This window comes from Labeo rohita, unplaced genomic scaffold (genome assembly GCF_022985175.1).
Source record: "Labeo rohita strain BAU-BD-2019 unplaced genomic scaffold, IGBB_LRoh.1.0 scaffold_1831, whole genome shotgun sequence".
Classification (NCBI taxonomy): Eukaryota; Metazoa; Chordata; class Actinopteri; order Cypriniformes; family Cyprinidae; genus Labeo; species Labeo rohita.
This window is the reverse complement of record NW_026128035.1, coordinates 1-13,682: the sequence shown is the minus strand read 5'-3', so window position 1 is coordinate 13,682 and position 13,682 is coordinate 1. Positions and strand designations below refer to the sequence as shown.

At 40.7% G+C, this 13,682-nt stretch overlaps 1 long non-coding RNA gene across 1 annotated transcript; it reads right to left on the bottom strand.

The window, feature by feature from the left end:
• Positions 1-3,481: 3,481 nt before the first annotated feature.
• Positions 3,482-7,306, bottom strand: LOC127158986 (uncharacterized). Its single transcript, XR_007826333.1, has 3 exons — positions 7,180-7,306; positions 6,987-7,077; positions 3,482-3,771 (listed from the first exon to the last, which is right to left on the bottom strand). It is a non-coding gene; the product is annotated as an uncharacterized LOC127158986 (long non-coding RNA).
• Between the last annotated feature and the right edge of the window lie 6,376 nt (positions 7,307-13,682).

Genomic DNA, 13,682 nt, shown 5'->3' with positions numbered 1-13,682 from the left:
CACTAAATGATAGGTAATGCTATCAAGGGTGTAGAAGCTCCTAATCCTGATCATAAGCCTAAAACTGACATTTCCTGAAAAGTTTTCCCTTAATTCTGATTGGTTAATTGGTATGTTGTTCCAGGATCAACAAGGATGTTGATCCAGGAACATGTTGTACATGGTGAAATCATGTTAACCTTCAATCAAAAGGTTCCCAGTTCAAACCAGTGTGTAGAGACACTAAACCTCTTGCTGATAAAACACTGCATGGTAGCTTCTACCATTAGTAGGTAGATACTGCTTAAAAGTTGCTTTGATAAAAGCATCTGCTTAATGATTAGACAGATAGGAAGAAAGTCTACATAAAACTTAAAAGTTAAGCATTAAGAATCCTTGTTGTTTTGTTGTGCTGTTTTAGGAAGCCATCAATCATCAGTTTGACAGCTATCTCGGGACCAATGAGAAGGCTTCTGAGGCAAAATGTGAAAGTCTTTTAACAGTTCTTTCTAAACCAATGACGGAGAAGATCAATCAAGGATTTTATGCCAGAGCTGGTGGTTACAAAATCTTTTCCCAGGACCTGAACAACATTGTGAATCAGTACAGTGCACAGGCCAATAAAGAAGTCAAGGTCATAAATGTTACAGTATTAACATAAAACAATGCTATAATTATGACAATAATATTTTCAATAGTTGTATTATTAAAATGTATCGCTGTATTAATTATGATAATGATAGTGATGATGACATTATGGTATATATTTTGAAAGTAAATTAACAGCATATGTTTAACAATGTTTACTCTTTCTGTGTTTCTTCATAGATTAATGAGGTGTTGGGGAAATTTCGACAGCAAATGGATGCAGTTTCCACATCCATTCTAAAGGCTGATGATAAACTAACTGAAAATGAAAAAAGGATTTGTGGTAGGAGCTTTGTGCGTGTGTGTGTGTTTTAACACAGTAGACACAGTAAGCACTAAATATGATAATATGAATAGAATCAACCCATTTGTACAGTTAGAGTTAGAGTTGAGGTTTCAGTCAAATGACAGGGTAGTGAAGGGTAATTTACTGCTCTTTCAAGTAAGGCGATGGCCAGAATCAGAGGGAGTCTTATTCCATATCTACAATAGTTTTGAACACTGCAGTTTTCAGTAACGCTCTAGATTACAGCCCACAATGTACCGCATAATTAACAGAATTTACAGCGTACCTATTTGTAACTATAGCGTACCTCCACTGTACACAATACGCAACATTTGGGGAATAAGGGGGTAATAACCTGCAAAATTATAAAGCATTTATACTGTAAGTATTTCATAACTAAAGGGCACCTATTCTGAAAATAAGTGGTATGTAGGACACACAGATCAAAATTTTCTGCATAAGCATAACTTGCAGCTGAACGTAGCTGAACAATATGCAATGTTTGGGGGATAAGGGGGTAATGACTTGGAAAATTAAAAGCATTTATACTGTTAGTATTTCATAATTAAGGTGTAACTATTCTAAGATTATGTGGTTTGCATGATCTACTGTGTTAGGCAACAATAGTATGATTTAGAACAAGTTGCCTTATTGTACACTTCCTGTGTTACCAGAGTAATTTCTTTGTTTTTACTGATTTAAAGAAACAACCACCAAGCTGATTCTGTGTGATCCTTGTTTATTTTAATGCTCAAATTTAACTTAAACCCTCTTGTTAACCCAACAGAAACTCAAAAAACGTAAAGCAATTAACGTAAGAAACAGAAAAAGATATAATAATAACAGTTCAGTGTCTTAGAGGTAGTAAAAAATAATAGCACTTCCCCAAACATTGCAGGTTTAGTCCAGTATGTAGAAAAACATTGAGTACGCTGAAATAAAGTGGTTTTGAGGCACTCATCCAACTCCAACTTTCCTCCTTTTCAAGTCAGCATACAAAGTCCTTTTGTGCATAAATATCTAGCTGTTATGAACACTCTCCCTTCTTTTAGGGTAGTATAAAAACAAGCTTAAAGATATTTAAAGAGTCCTTTCTACAAAATAAACATTAAACAACATTAAACATCAACAGTGATTGAAGTGAAACCTATCAAAAATAGTCAAACAAACAAGTACTTACAGATTGAGCTAAAAACACAAGGTTTCTCAATCAGGACTCTGAGATTTTCTGAAAGCTCAAGGTAGCACAATCACATGCTCCCTCTACCAAAAGAATCTACTTCTTCTCTGTAGCAGTTACCTCTATATCCTGTATGGACGCTCTTTAGAGCACCCACTAGTGCCCTGTAGGATTACTACAACCACTCTAGTAATACAGAAGTATAGGAAAATAAAATACAAGTAACTTGGAACATGTTACAGTAATAACACAAAAATATGATGCAGTATATTTTTACATTATGTACTGGGTACTTATTGTATTATTGCACCATATATCTTACATGACATTGATAATTTAGTAATTATAGTAAAGTTTAAAACCACCAGTCTTTATAAAACTTTACCACAGTTTTCTTAAGAATATATGCTATAGTATTTATTAGTGTTTCTTTATGTGGGATCATGGAGATTACTGAACAATTCAGCTGAAAATATGGAGAAATTATGTAACGAGTTTCTGCTATGATTTAGTTTAGAAATTTTCATATGAAAATTTACCTGATGAAAGAGTATTGCATATGGTCATCTCAGCAGCGAGTCACTGGAGCAACATTGTACTGTCGAGGTGCAATACAGTGAAAAATGTCTCAGTTATGTATGGTAACCCTCATTCCCTGATGGAGGGAACGGAGATGTCAGTGTACGACACTAGGGGTCCCTATATAAGCACAGTACAAGTCTGGCCGTGTCATGAGTGATTGGGCGCAGATAGTAACAAGCCAAAGTGTCAACATAAGTGCAGCTCACCTCTTCTTGGCCTTCCAATGTGCAAGAACTGACCTGTTACAGCAGTGTCCTGCAGCCGGGCCTTCCTCAGTGGAGCGGCTGAGTGTCTTGAGAACGTTGGGAAAGTGACTGTTTCCCGTAGGAAAAAGGCACTACAGAGATCACAGCCTGTCCAGAGGGGGGGTATAAAGTGAATATGGTTAGAGATGGGACCTGAGGTGGGTCTCACGCCAGGGGAGACTACCAAATTCAGATCCTAGAGACAGGCTGTCTCAGGGGAAACACTGCACCACAGAAAGTTATAGGTGGAATTTACACACATGGGGCCACATGAGGAGCCACTACATATTGGGCACACATCCAACCAAGAAGTAGTAAAGTAATCATACCTTGTGTTGGATTTTTGTAGCGAGTTCCTCCGCCGAACTTTGCCACGACCATAAGTGCCAAGTGATGGAGAAGGTGTCCAGGGTTCGCGTCAGGAAACCTACTGATACTTAGAAGCTTAATCACCATTAGTCAAGTCGCCTTTATTTATATACTACCTTTAACAATACAGAATTGTGACAAAGCAGCTGTACAGAATCAAATAGGAAATAGTACATCAACAATTTAATTCAATTCAATTCAAATTTATTTGTATAGCGCTTTTCACGATACATATCGTTGCAAAGCAGCTTTACACCAAATTGACATTTTTACAATATATGTAGTAGTAGCTTGATGTACATATGGCAGAGATGTGTGGTAAAGATCAATTAATGACGTAATCAATCAGACAAAGAACACTATAAATTAGTAGCAGAATTCAGTAGTGCTGTCTGTTTTCAGGGTTGGCATCATCTGAAGTCCTCTGTGGGGTTGGCATCATCTCTTAAGTGTTCTGGATCCGCACTGGAGCTTGTGAATTCCTAGTTACCATGGGATGTCAATCCAATAGCAGAAACAGAGAACAAATAGGAACATAATTAGCGTAGCTGCTGTTCAAACTAAGAAAAGGAAGGTTTGTTAAACCAGAGCTAAAAGATTAATAATGAACATTTGATCAGATATAGCTGCAGGAAAAGTTTATGAGATGCATTATTTGAATGCTTGGCTAAAAAGATGAGTCTTTAATCTAGATTTAAACAGAGAGAGTGTGTCTGAACCCCAAACGCTATCAGGAAGGCTGTTCCAGAGTTTGGGTGCCAAATGTGAAAAAGCTCTACCTCCTTTAGTGGACTTTGCTATCCTAGGTACTACCAACAGTCCAGAGTTTTGCGACCTTAGGGAGCGTCATGGATTGTAGCGTAGTAGAAGACTAGTTAGGTACACAGGAGCTAAACCGTTAAGTGCCTTATAGGTAAGAAGTGCTATTTTGTAGCTGATGCGGAACCTAATAGGTAGCCAGTGCAGAGACTTTAAAATCGGGGTAATATGATCATATTTTCTTGACCTGGTTAGGACTCTAGCAGCTGCATTTTGGACTATCTGTAGCTTGTTTATTAAAGATGCAGGACAACCACCTAGTAGTGCATTACAATAGTCCAGTCTAGAGCTCATGAATGCATGAACTAGCTTTTCTGCATCAGAAACAGGTAACATGTTTCGTAGCTTGGCAATGTTTCTAAGATGGAAGAATGCTGTTTTTGTAACATGAGAAATATGATTTTCAAAAGACAAGTTGCTGTCTAATATAACACCCAGGCTTTTGACTGTAGTGGAAGTAACAGTACATCCGTCTAGTTGTAAATTGTAAGTCAAAAGATTCTGTGTATTGTTTTTAGGTCCAATAAGTAATATCTCTGTCTTATCTGAATTTAATAGCAGAAAATTGTTGGTCATCCAATCTTTGACATTCTTAACACACTCTGTTAACTTCGATAATTCAGAAGTTTCATCTGGTCTTGTTGAGATATATAGTTGAGTATCATCAGCATAACAATGGAAACTAATCCCGTGTTTTCTAATAATATTACCAAGGGGCAGCAAGTATATTGAAAATAGTAGAGGACCTAGAACAGATCCTTGTGGCACTCCATACTTCACTGGTGATAACTGAGATGATTCCCCATTTAAATAAACAAAGTGGTAGCGATCAGACAGGTAGGATCTAAACCATTTTAAAGCCTGCCCTTGAATACCTGCATAATTTTGTAGTCGATCTATTAGTATGTCATGATCTATAGTGTCGAACGCAGCACTAAGATCAAGTAAAACTAGCAATGAGATGCAGCCTTGGTCTGATGCAAGAAGCAAGTCATTAGTGATTTTAACAAGTGCAGTTTCTGTGCTGTGATGGGGCCTGAAACCTGACTGAAATTCTTCATAGATATCATTTTTTTGCAAGAATGAGCACAGTTGAGCAGATATAACTTTCTCTAAAATTTTAGACATAAATGGAAGATTAGAAATGGTTCTATAATTTGCCAGTTCACTAGGGTCTAGTTGTGGTTTCTTAATAAGAGGCTTAATAACCGCCAGCTCGAATGGTTTAGGGACGTGACCTAAAGATAAAGATGAGTTGATAATATTGAGAAGCGGTTTTTCTGCCATAGGTAACAATTCTTTCAGTAATTTAGTGGGTACAGGATCTAATAGGCATGTTGTTGGTTTAGACACAGTGATGAGTTTATTTAACTCTTCCTGTCCTATAGCGGTAAAGTACTGCAGTTTTTCTTTGGGTGCAACGAAAGAAGTTGACATATTAGATGCAGTATAATCTACATTGGTTATTGTATTTCTGATGTTATCTATTTTATCAGTGAAGAAATTCATAAAGTCATTGCTATTAAACTGTAAAGGAATATTTAGATCAGGTGGCGTCTGGTTATTTGTTAATCTAGCCACTGTGCTAAATAAAAACCTTGGATTGTTTTGGTTATTTTCTATGAGTTTGCGGATATGCTCAGCCCTAGCAGCTTTTAAAGCCTGTCTATATCTGGACATACAGTTTTTCCATGCAATTCTAAAAACTTCCAAGTTAGTTTTTCTCCATTTGCGCTCAAGATTGCGAGTTTCTTTCTTGAGGGAATGGGTATTACTGTTGTACCATGGCGCAATACGTTTTTCTCTAACTTTTTTCAATTTGATGGGGGCAACAGCTTCTAACGTATCGGAGAAGATGGTGTCCATATTGCTAGTCATTTTGTCTAGATCCTGTGTATTAAGGGGTACACAGAGCAGTTGAGATAAATCAGGCAGGTTATTTGTAAATCTATCTTTGGTGGCTGGAACAATAGTTCTGCCTAGACGATAACGCGGAGCCATATAGTTAATATCAGTGATACGCAGCTTGCACGATACAAGGAAATGGTCAGAAACATCATCACTTTGAGGTACGATATCTATATCAGTAAGATCAATTCCATGCGATATAATTAAATCTAGCGCATGATTAAAACGATGAGTGGGCCCGGTGACATTTTGCTTGACTCCAAAAGAGTTTATTAGGTCAGTAAACGCAAGTCCTAACGCATCATTTGTATTATCAACGTGAATGTTAAAATCTCCGACAATTAGCACTTTATCAAAATTAACCAATAGTTCTGAAAGGAATTCTGCAAATTCTTTGAGGAAATCTGTATATGGCCCTGGCGGTCTATACACAGTAGCTAAAACAAGAGATAGGAGAGATTTCTTTTGCATATCTGGCAGAGTAACATTAAGCAAAAGTATTTCAAATGAATTAAACCTGTGTCCTGTTTTCTGAGTAACATTGAGAATATCACTATATATTGTTGCAACACCACCACCACGACCAATCTGATGGGGCTCATGCTTATAATAGTAGTTTGGTGGAGTAGATCCATTTAGACCAATATAATCATTAGGTTTTAGCCAGGTTTCGGTTAAGCAGAGTACATCAAAACTATTATCTGTGATCATTTCATTCACAATCACTGCTTTTGGTGCAAGTAATCTAATGTTTAGGAGCCCAAGCTTTAAAAATGGTTTCTGTTCGTGTATTTTGCTTTTTTTCTGGTTTAATTACGATCAGATTTTTTCTAGATCCTGCATTAAATTTATGTTTTGACCTCACTATTCGAGGAACAGACACAGTCTTTATAGATTGGACAGTGCAAGTACTATCATTTAAGCGTTCAGAACAAAAGCCATCATAGCAATCATTTGAGAATGTACTTACTAGTCAAATGGAGCGTAGCGTCCTGGAGATGTTGTCCGACAGCAGCTCCGCTCCGACTCTGCTGGGGTGCAGGCCATCAGCACGGAAAAGCCTAGGACGTTCCCAGAAAAGATTCCAATTATTAACAAAGAGCAGTTTCTGTTCTTTACACCATGTCAGTAACCATTCATTTAGAGCAAGAAGTCTACTGAACCTTTCGTGCCCACGTCGATACGTGGGAAGTGGTCCTGACACGATGATCCTCGTCGCGGGCGACGTGCTGCGAACCGTCTCGATCAGGCTGCTGAAGTCCCTCTTCAGAACCTCTGTCTGCCGCAGCCTGGTGTCGTTCACCCCCCGCGTGCAGGACGATCGCGCCGACGCTCTCGCCGTCCTTCAGGATTGCGGGTATCTTTGCAGAAACATCGAGAACGCGAGCACCAGGAAAACAGTGGGTGTGCACTTTACCTTTAGCTAAAGTAGCACGTACGTACCGGACAATGGAGTCTCCGACGATCACAGCGTCGCGTTCCGTCTCGCGAAGGGGAGCGAAGCGGTTCCGGGTGGAGATCTCGAAGACCGGAGGCGGCGGAGGGGGCGAGGTCCTCGGCCGGGGCCTGGCTCGCGTCTTCCGCTGCTGCTGCACCCAGGGTCCGTGGTGTCCCGGCGCCGGAGTGAAGGACATCTGGGAAGATCGCGTCCAGGGTGCACGGGAGCTGCGCAGAGAAGCACACGGAGTAGAGGTGGTCAGAGTGTTAGTATCGCGATGTATAACGTTACTTACCCGGGAGGATTCCAGAGCGGCCCTCCGCTCTCTCAGCTCCGTCTGCCTCGCCACCAGCTCCTGAATCTGCTTCTCCACGGCCTCCAGCTCGAGCTGCAACGAGTGCAGCTCGAACGTGTCCTCACCTGCACTCAAAGGTGGACACAAATTCGCCATTAAAGCAAGTAACAGTGAGTAAACAATGATAATGTGTGTAAATAGTGTGTAAACAATGCAAGCAGGATTAGCGGCAACCATGCTGGTGCTGCTAACGGGCTATAAGCTAGCAACTCGGGAAATCAAACAAAACTAGTTATAACAAAGTAATCCACATGTTTTAGTTGTAAAATACAACAGGGGGTATATTCACACGTTATAAGAAACGAAAATGATGGTGTATAAATTTGATTTTAAATTGAAAAACAGACAATAAGAAATCAACTTGACGGAGCTCAAACTCTACACGTGCAACAATGCAAAAGGGCAACAATAAACACTCAATTTTCAAGTAAAGGCAGTTAATCAAATACAATAAAATCAAATATTAAAATTAGGGGAAGCACTTAAGCAAGCTCTACACCAAACCAGAGTGCTGAATCAAGAGCTTGCGTTTAAGACTCTAGCAGACACTGGTTCCATGCGCAAATTGTAAAATCTGGCGAATGTGTTAGGTGTAGCCCAACCTGCAGCTCTACAGATGTCTGTTAACGAGGCTCCTTTTACAAGAGCTGCTGAGGATCATACGGCCATACGGATCACGTCCACTAGCCAGTGGGAGATCCTTTGCTTGGAGACAGCTTCCCCCTTCTGCTGTCCACCATAACAGACAAAGAGCTGTTCTGAACGTCTGAAGGGCTGAGTATGTTCCATGTAAATGAGCAGGGCATGGACTGGGTTGGGGTTCAGGTTGGGGTCATCTTCCTGGGAAGAAATAGCTTGCAAGGTCACCACCTGGTCTGTGAAGGGAGTGGTGGGAACCTTGGGCACGTATCCAAGTCGGGGTCTCAGGACAACGTGAGAATCTGCCGGCCCAAATTCTACTCAGCAGGTCCTTCCCTTGGGAAGAACACCAGTTCACAAAAATGCGCCATTTTAGGTCATATTGCCGCCTGGTGGAGGGGGCTCTGGCCTGTAAGAGCGTGTTTACCACTGAGGTTGAAAGGTCTCTGAAGTCCTCCTGGTCGCGTCCAGGGACCATAGGTGGGGGCTCCAAAGATCTGGGCATGGGTGCCAGATTGTGCCCTTCCCCTGAGAGAGGAGGACCTTCCTCAGAGGAATGCGCCAGGGAGGGGCTGATGCTAGGAGCACCAGGTCCAAGAACCAGGTTCTGTTGGGCCAGAACGGGTCCACCAAGAGAATCTGTTCCTTGTCCTCCCTGGCTTTGCAAAGGGTCTGTGCAATGAGGCTCACTGGGGGAAATGCATACTTGAGCCGGTCCTTCGGCCAACTGTGTATTAGTGCATCTATACCGAGGGGGGCCTTGGTTAGACCGTACCACAACTGGCAGTGGGTGGATTCCGGTGAGGCAAAGAGATCTACTTGTGCCTGGCCGAATCAACTCCAAATCAGGGGGACCAGCTGGGGGTGGAGCCTCCACTCACCTCCGAGCGAAACCTGTCTTGACAGAGAGTCGGTCACGCGATTGGCTTCGCCTGGAATGTGAGTTGCACGCAGAGACCTGAGTCTGTGCTGGCTCCACAGCAGGAGATGGTGGGCTAGCTGTGACATGCGAAAGGAGCGTACACCGCCCTGGTGTTTGATGTAGGCCACAGTCGCTGTGTTGTCTGACCGGACCAACACATGCTTGCCCTGAATCAAAGGTTGGAACCTCCTCAGGGCTAAAAGCACTGTTAACAACTCTAGGCAGTTGACGTGCCAATGCAGTGGGGGGCCTGTCCAGACCCCGGAAGCTGCATGCCCGTTGCACACGGCACCCCAGGCCGTCTTGAAATCATCTGTGGTGACAATGATGCGTCTGGACACTTTTTCCAAGGGTACGCCTGACAGCAGAAACAAAATGTATGTCCAAGGGCTGAGTGTCTTGCGACATGGTGTAATGCTCACAAGAAACATGCCTCGGTGCCATGCCCATCTCGGGACTCGGGTATGAAGCCAGTGTTGTAGTGGTCTCATCTGCATCAGACCCAGCTGCGTTACCGCAGCTAAGGATGCCATGTGCCCCAGGAGCCTCTGAATTTGTTTCAGGGGGACCGTAGACCCGCATCTGAGTGTTGCTGCATGCCTCAGTACTGACTGTGCACACTCTAGGGAGAGACCCGCAGACATACTGACTGAGTCCAGTTCCACACCGAGAAAAGTGATCCTCTGTGGTGGGGAGAGTTTGCTCTTTTCCCAGTTGACCCGAAGTCCCAACTGAGCCAGGTGGTTGAGAACCACGTCCCTGTGTGTGCAAACCAAATCCCACGAGTGAGCTAGAATTAGCCAGTTATTGAGATAACTGAGAATGCGGATGCCCACTTCCTTGAGGGGGGCAAAGGCAGCCTCCGCTACCTTCGTAAAGACACGGGGCGACAGGGAGAGGCCGAAGGGAAGAACTTTGTACTGATAAGCCCGACCTTCGAAGGCAAACCGCAGGAATGGCCTGTGTCTTGGAAGGAACGAGACATGAAATTACGTGTCCTTCAGGTCTATTGCCACAAACCAATCTTGAGTCCTGACACACGTGAGAATGTGCTTGAGGGTTAACATTTTGAATGAGAGCTTGAGCAGGGCCCAATTCAAAACTCTCAGGTCTAAGATTGGTCTGAGCCCACCACACTTCTTGCGTACAATGAAGTAGGGGCTGTAAAACCCCTTCAGTGTAACTCTGTGTATGTCAGATAAATGGGATGATGTCAGGGTATATCTGTGTTAGATTTGTTTCCTTGATTGAACTCTTGTCTCACCTGTACTTACCTGTTTTTCATCCACTTCTTTTGGGCTGACCAGAGGAGAGAGAGAGAAGGCAGTCCTTCTGGAACAGAAGAATAAGGCCCAGGATGAGATGCAGCGTCAGCTGGAGAAGATGATGGCGACTGAACAACAGAAAAATGAGGAGAGGGTGAGACAGATCACACAGAAAATGAACATGGAGATGTTGTGCCAAAAACAGGAGATGAATCGCGCCATGGACAGTAAGCTGAAGGAACAGGCCGCCATGATGGAGAGTGGCTTTCAGGAGAAAGCTAACCAAATGAACTGGGAGATACAGGAGTTGAGGAGGAAGAATAATGAGGCAGAGGAGAGAAGGTTCACAGAGTTTGAAGAGTTGGTAGTGAATATAGATCGAAGAAATGCACAGAACATGGAAATGATGAGGCAACAGAACAGAGAGCTGATAGCAGCAATTAATAATAGACCAAGACATGAATCTTCATCCTGTTCTATACAGTGAAATGTGATAAAAGTTGTAATCCACTGCTTTTACAAAATTTTGAATTCTAACTACTATAATTTCACTGAATACACTGCAACTATAATGTCACAACACAGCAAAATGGCATAAAGCTTTTTAATATTTGCAGTGAATATAGATATACTGCAAAAAAATGTCATCTTAATAAAGGTTTGGATGATTTGTTATAGAAACCTGTCTTTACATCTGGATATATGAGGAGTTAAGATCCAAAAGCCTCTAAATCCATCTGACATCTTTAAAAAATTTTATCAGGCTCTGATGTATAGGTTTCTATATAAGTACTGGTACTTCTAATTGGGCTGAGGCTGGGATTTTACCGAGTTTGAAGTAAAAGTATTTGATGGACGTATACTGTATATATGTGTTGAGAGCATTCATTCATTATCATTATGTCATTTTCAACAAAGCCATCAGTACGAAAAGTTTATTAATTAACATTTGATTTCTAAGAAAATAAAGTTGATAAATAATGAAAAAAATTTAATTGGCTCTAAACATTCATGTTCAAAACTTATTCAATGCCCAGAAGTAAAATTTGGTGCACAATCTTTTATTCTGTAAAACCACCAATAAATGCTGTGTGGAAGTGCTTAGAAGCTTCTGTCACTGCTGTACTGCAATCTTGGCCCATTCCTCACCTGAAAAAACTTTCAGATCACTGATAATCTTTGGGTTTTACTTTGCCACTGCTTTCTTCAAATTCAACCAAATATTTTCAATGAGAATTAAATCTGGAGACTAAACAGGCCACTCAAGAACATTCTATGACTGACCTCTGAACCAAGCATAAGTAGATTTTTGGATGGCAGTCCTGCAGGAAAGTCCATTGATCATCAGATTCAGTCTTTGCACCAAAGACATCACAATTCTTGCCAAAATGGCCTGATACGTCAAAGAATCCATAATGTCCTTCATACGGTCATGATTTTTACTTCCTGCTACAGTGAAACACACCCATAACAGGACTGACCCACCTCCAAGTTGGAGATGATGTTCTTCTGCTTATAAGCTTTGCCTTTTTTTCCACCAGACAAACCACTGATCCATAGGTCCTAAAAGTTCCAGTTTAGTCACATCACTCAATAAATCATTCTTCCAGAACTCCACAGGTCTATCCCAATGAATTTTAGCAAGTTCAAGTCAGCCTTTTTGCTCTTCTTTGTCAAGAGTGATATTCGGTAAGATGCCTCAACATAAAGGCCATACTTGTCTAGTGTTCTTAGTGTTCTTCTTATTTACTGCATTGAAAGGTTTTTCCTCCCTTTGTTGGGTTATCCTGCAAGTCTTTGGCTGTACATTGCAGGTTTTTCTCAGTTGCTCTGATCAATCATTTCATGATATTGTGCTTTTTTTTTCAACACCCTCAGAGGTTTTTTTTTTGGGTACAATACAACTTAAAAGGAATAAGGCTGCCAGCTGTGTCTCCAGGAACTTATAATGTCTTGGAAGTCTTCATGTAGCCTTAGACTGTATTATAATAAAACTATTTCTTCTCTATATCTTTTGTGAGAGCTCTGTTGACTTTGCCATATTTGTTTAGTTTCTAATGGCTTAATTGTGTTTTAAGAAAATGTTGTTCCTTTACATAAAAATAAGTGACTCAAAACAGCAATGTTGAATAGGGGTTGAATAATTATTACATAGTTAATTATGACATAGCTGTGCTATTTAAAAAATCCTATGACACAAAAACATTACATTATATACTGACATTATCACTTTTTATATGCCAGTAAACAGTTGTAGATGCAATTTTTATAAAGTCCTGGATCTTCAGAAAATCTTGTATTTGTATGTGTAGGTATACTCGTTTTTACATTAATTTTAATTTGTGTTACATTTTATGTTGTGTTGTTTTGACAAGTAAGATTACAACACTGTGAACCAGTAGTTCCACTCCTTTTTCTTTGGTAAAACAACACTGTTAACGTGTTAACACTTCATACTAACTTTCATTAATCATTAAAAACATTATATAACGTTTAACCTCTTGAAAGACATGCTAGAGGACAATAATGTGCTTGTATTTGTTTACTAATTAAATTAATGAACATCACAAAATGACTAGCAAATTCTCTTTAATTCATATAAAAAATAAAATTATCAAAAATGTTACATTAACATTAAAGATTAAATGGATAGTTCACCCAAAAAAGAAAAATCATGTCAATAATTACCCACCGCAAGACCTTTGTTCATCTTTGGAACACAAAATAAGATCATTTTTGATGAAATCCAAGAACTCTCTGTTAGACACCAAGGGTCATACCACGTCTGAGGCACAGAAAATGTAGTAAGAACATTGTTAAAACAGTCCATTTGACATCAGTGTTTCAACTGTAATTTTACAAGCTACAAGAATACTTTTTTGTGCTGAAAGAAAACAGAAATAATGACTTTATTCAACTAATCTTCTCCTCCACATTACCCTGGCACCATTTTGTAAAGTATCACAGTGCATGCGCTTGCTTTCCTCTGAACATAAACAAGGCACAGTGCACGTGTGTTCTACATCAGCAGCATCACACACATGCAT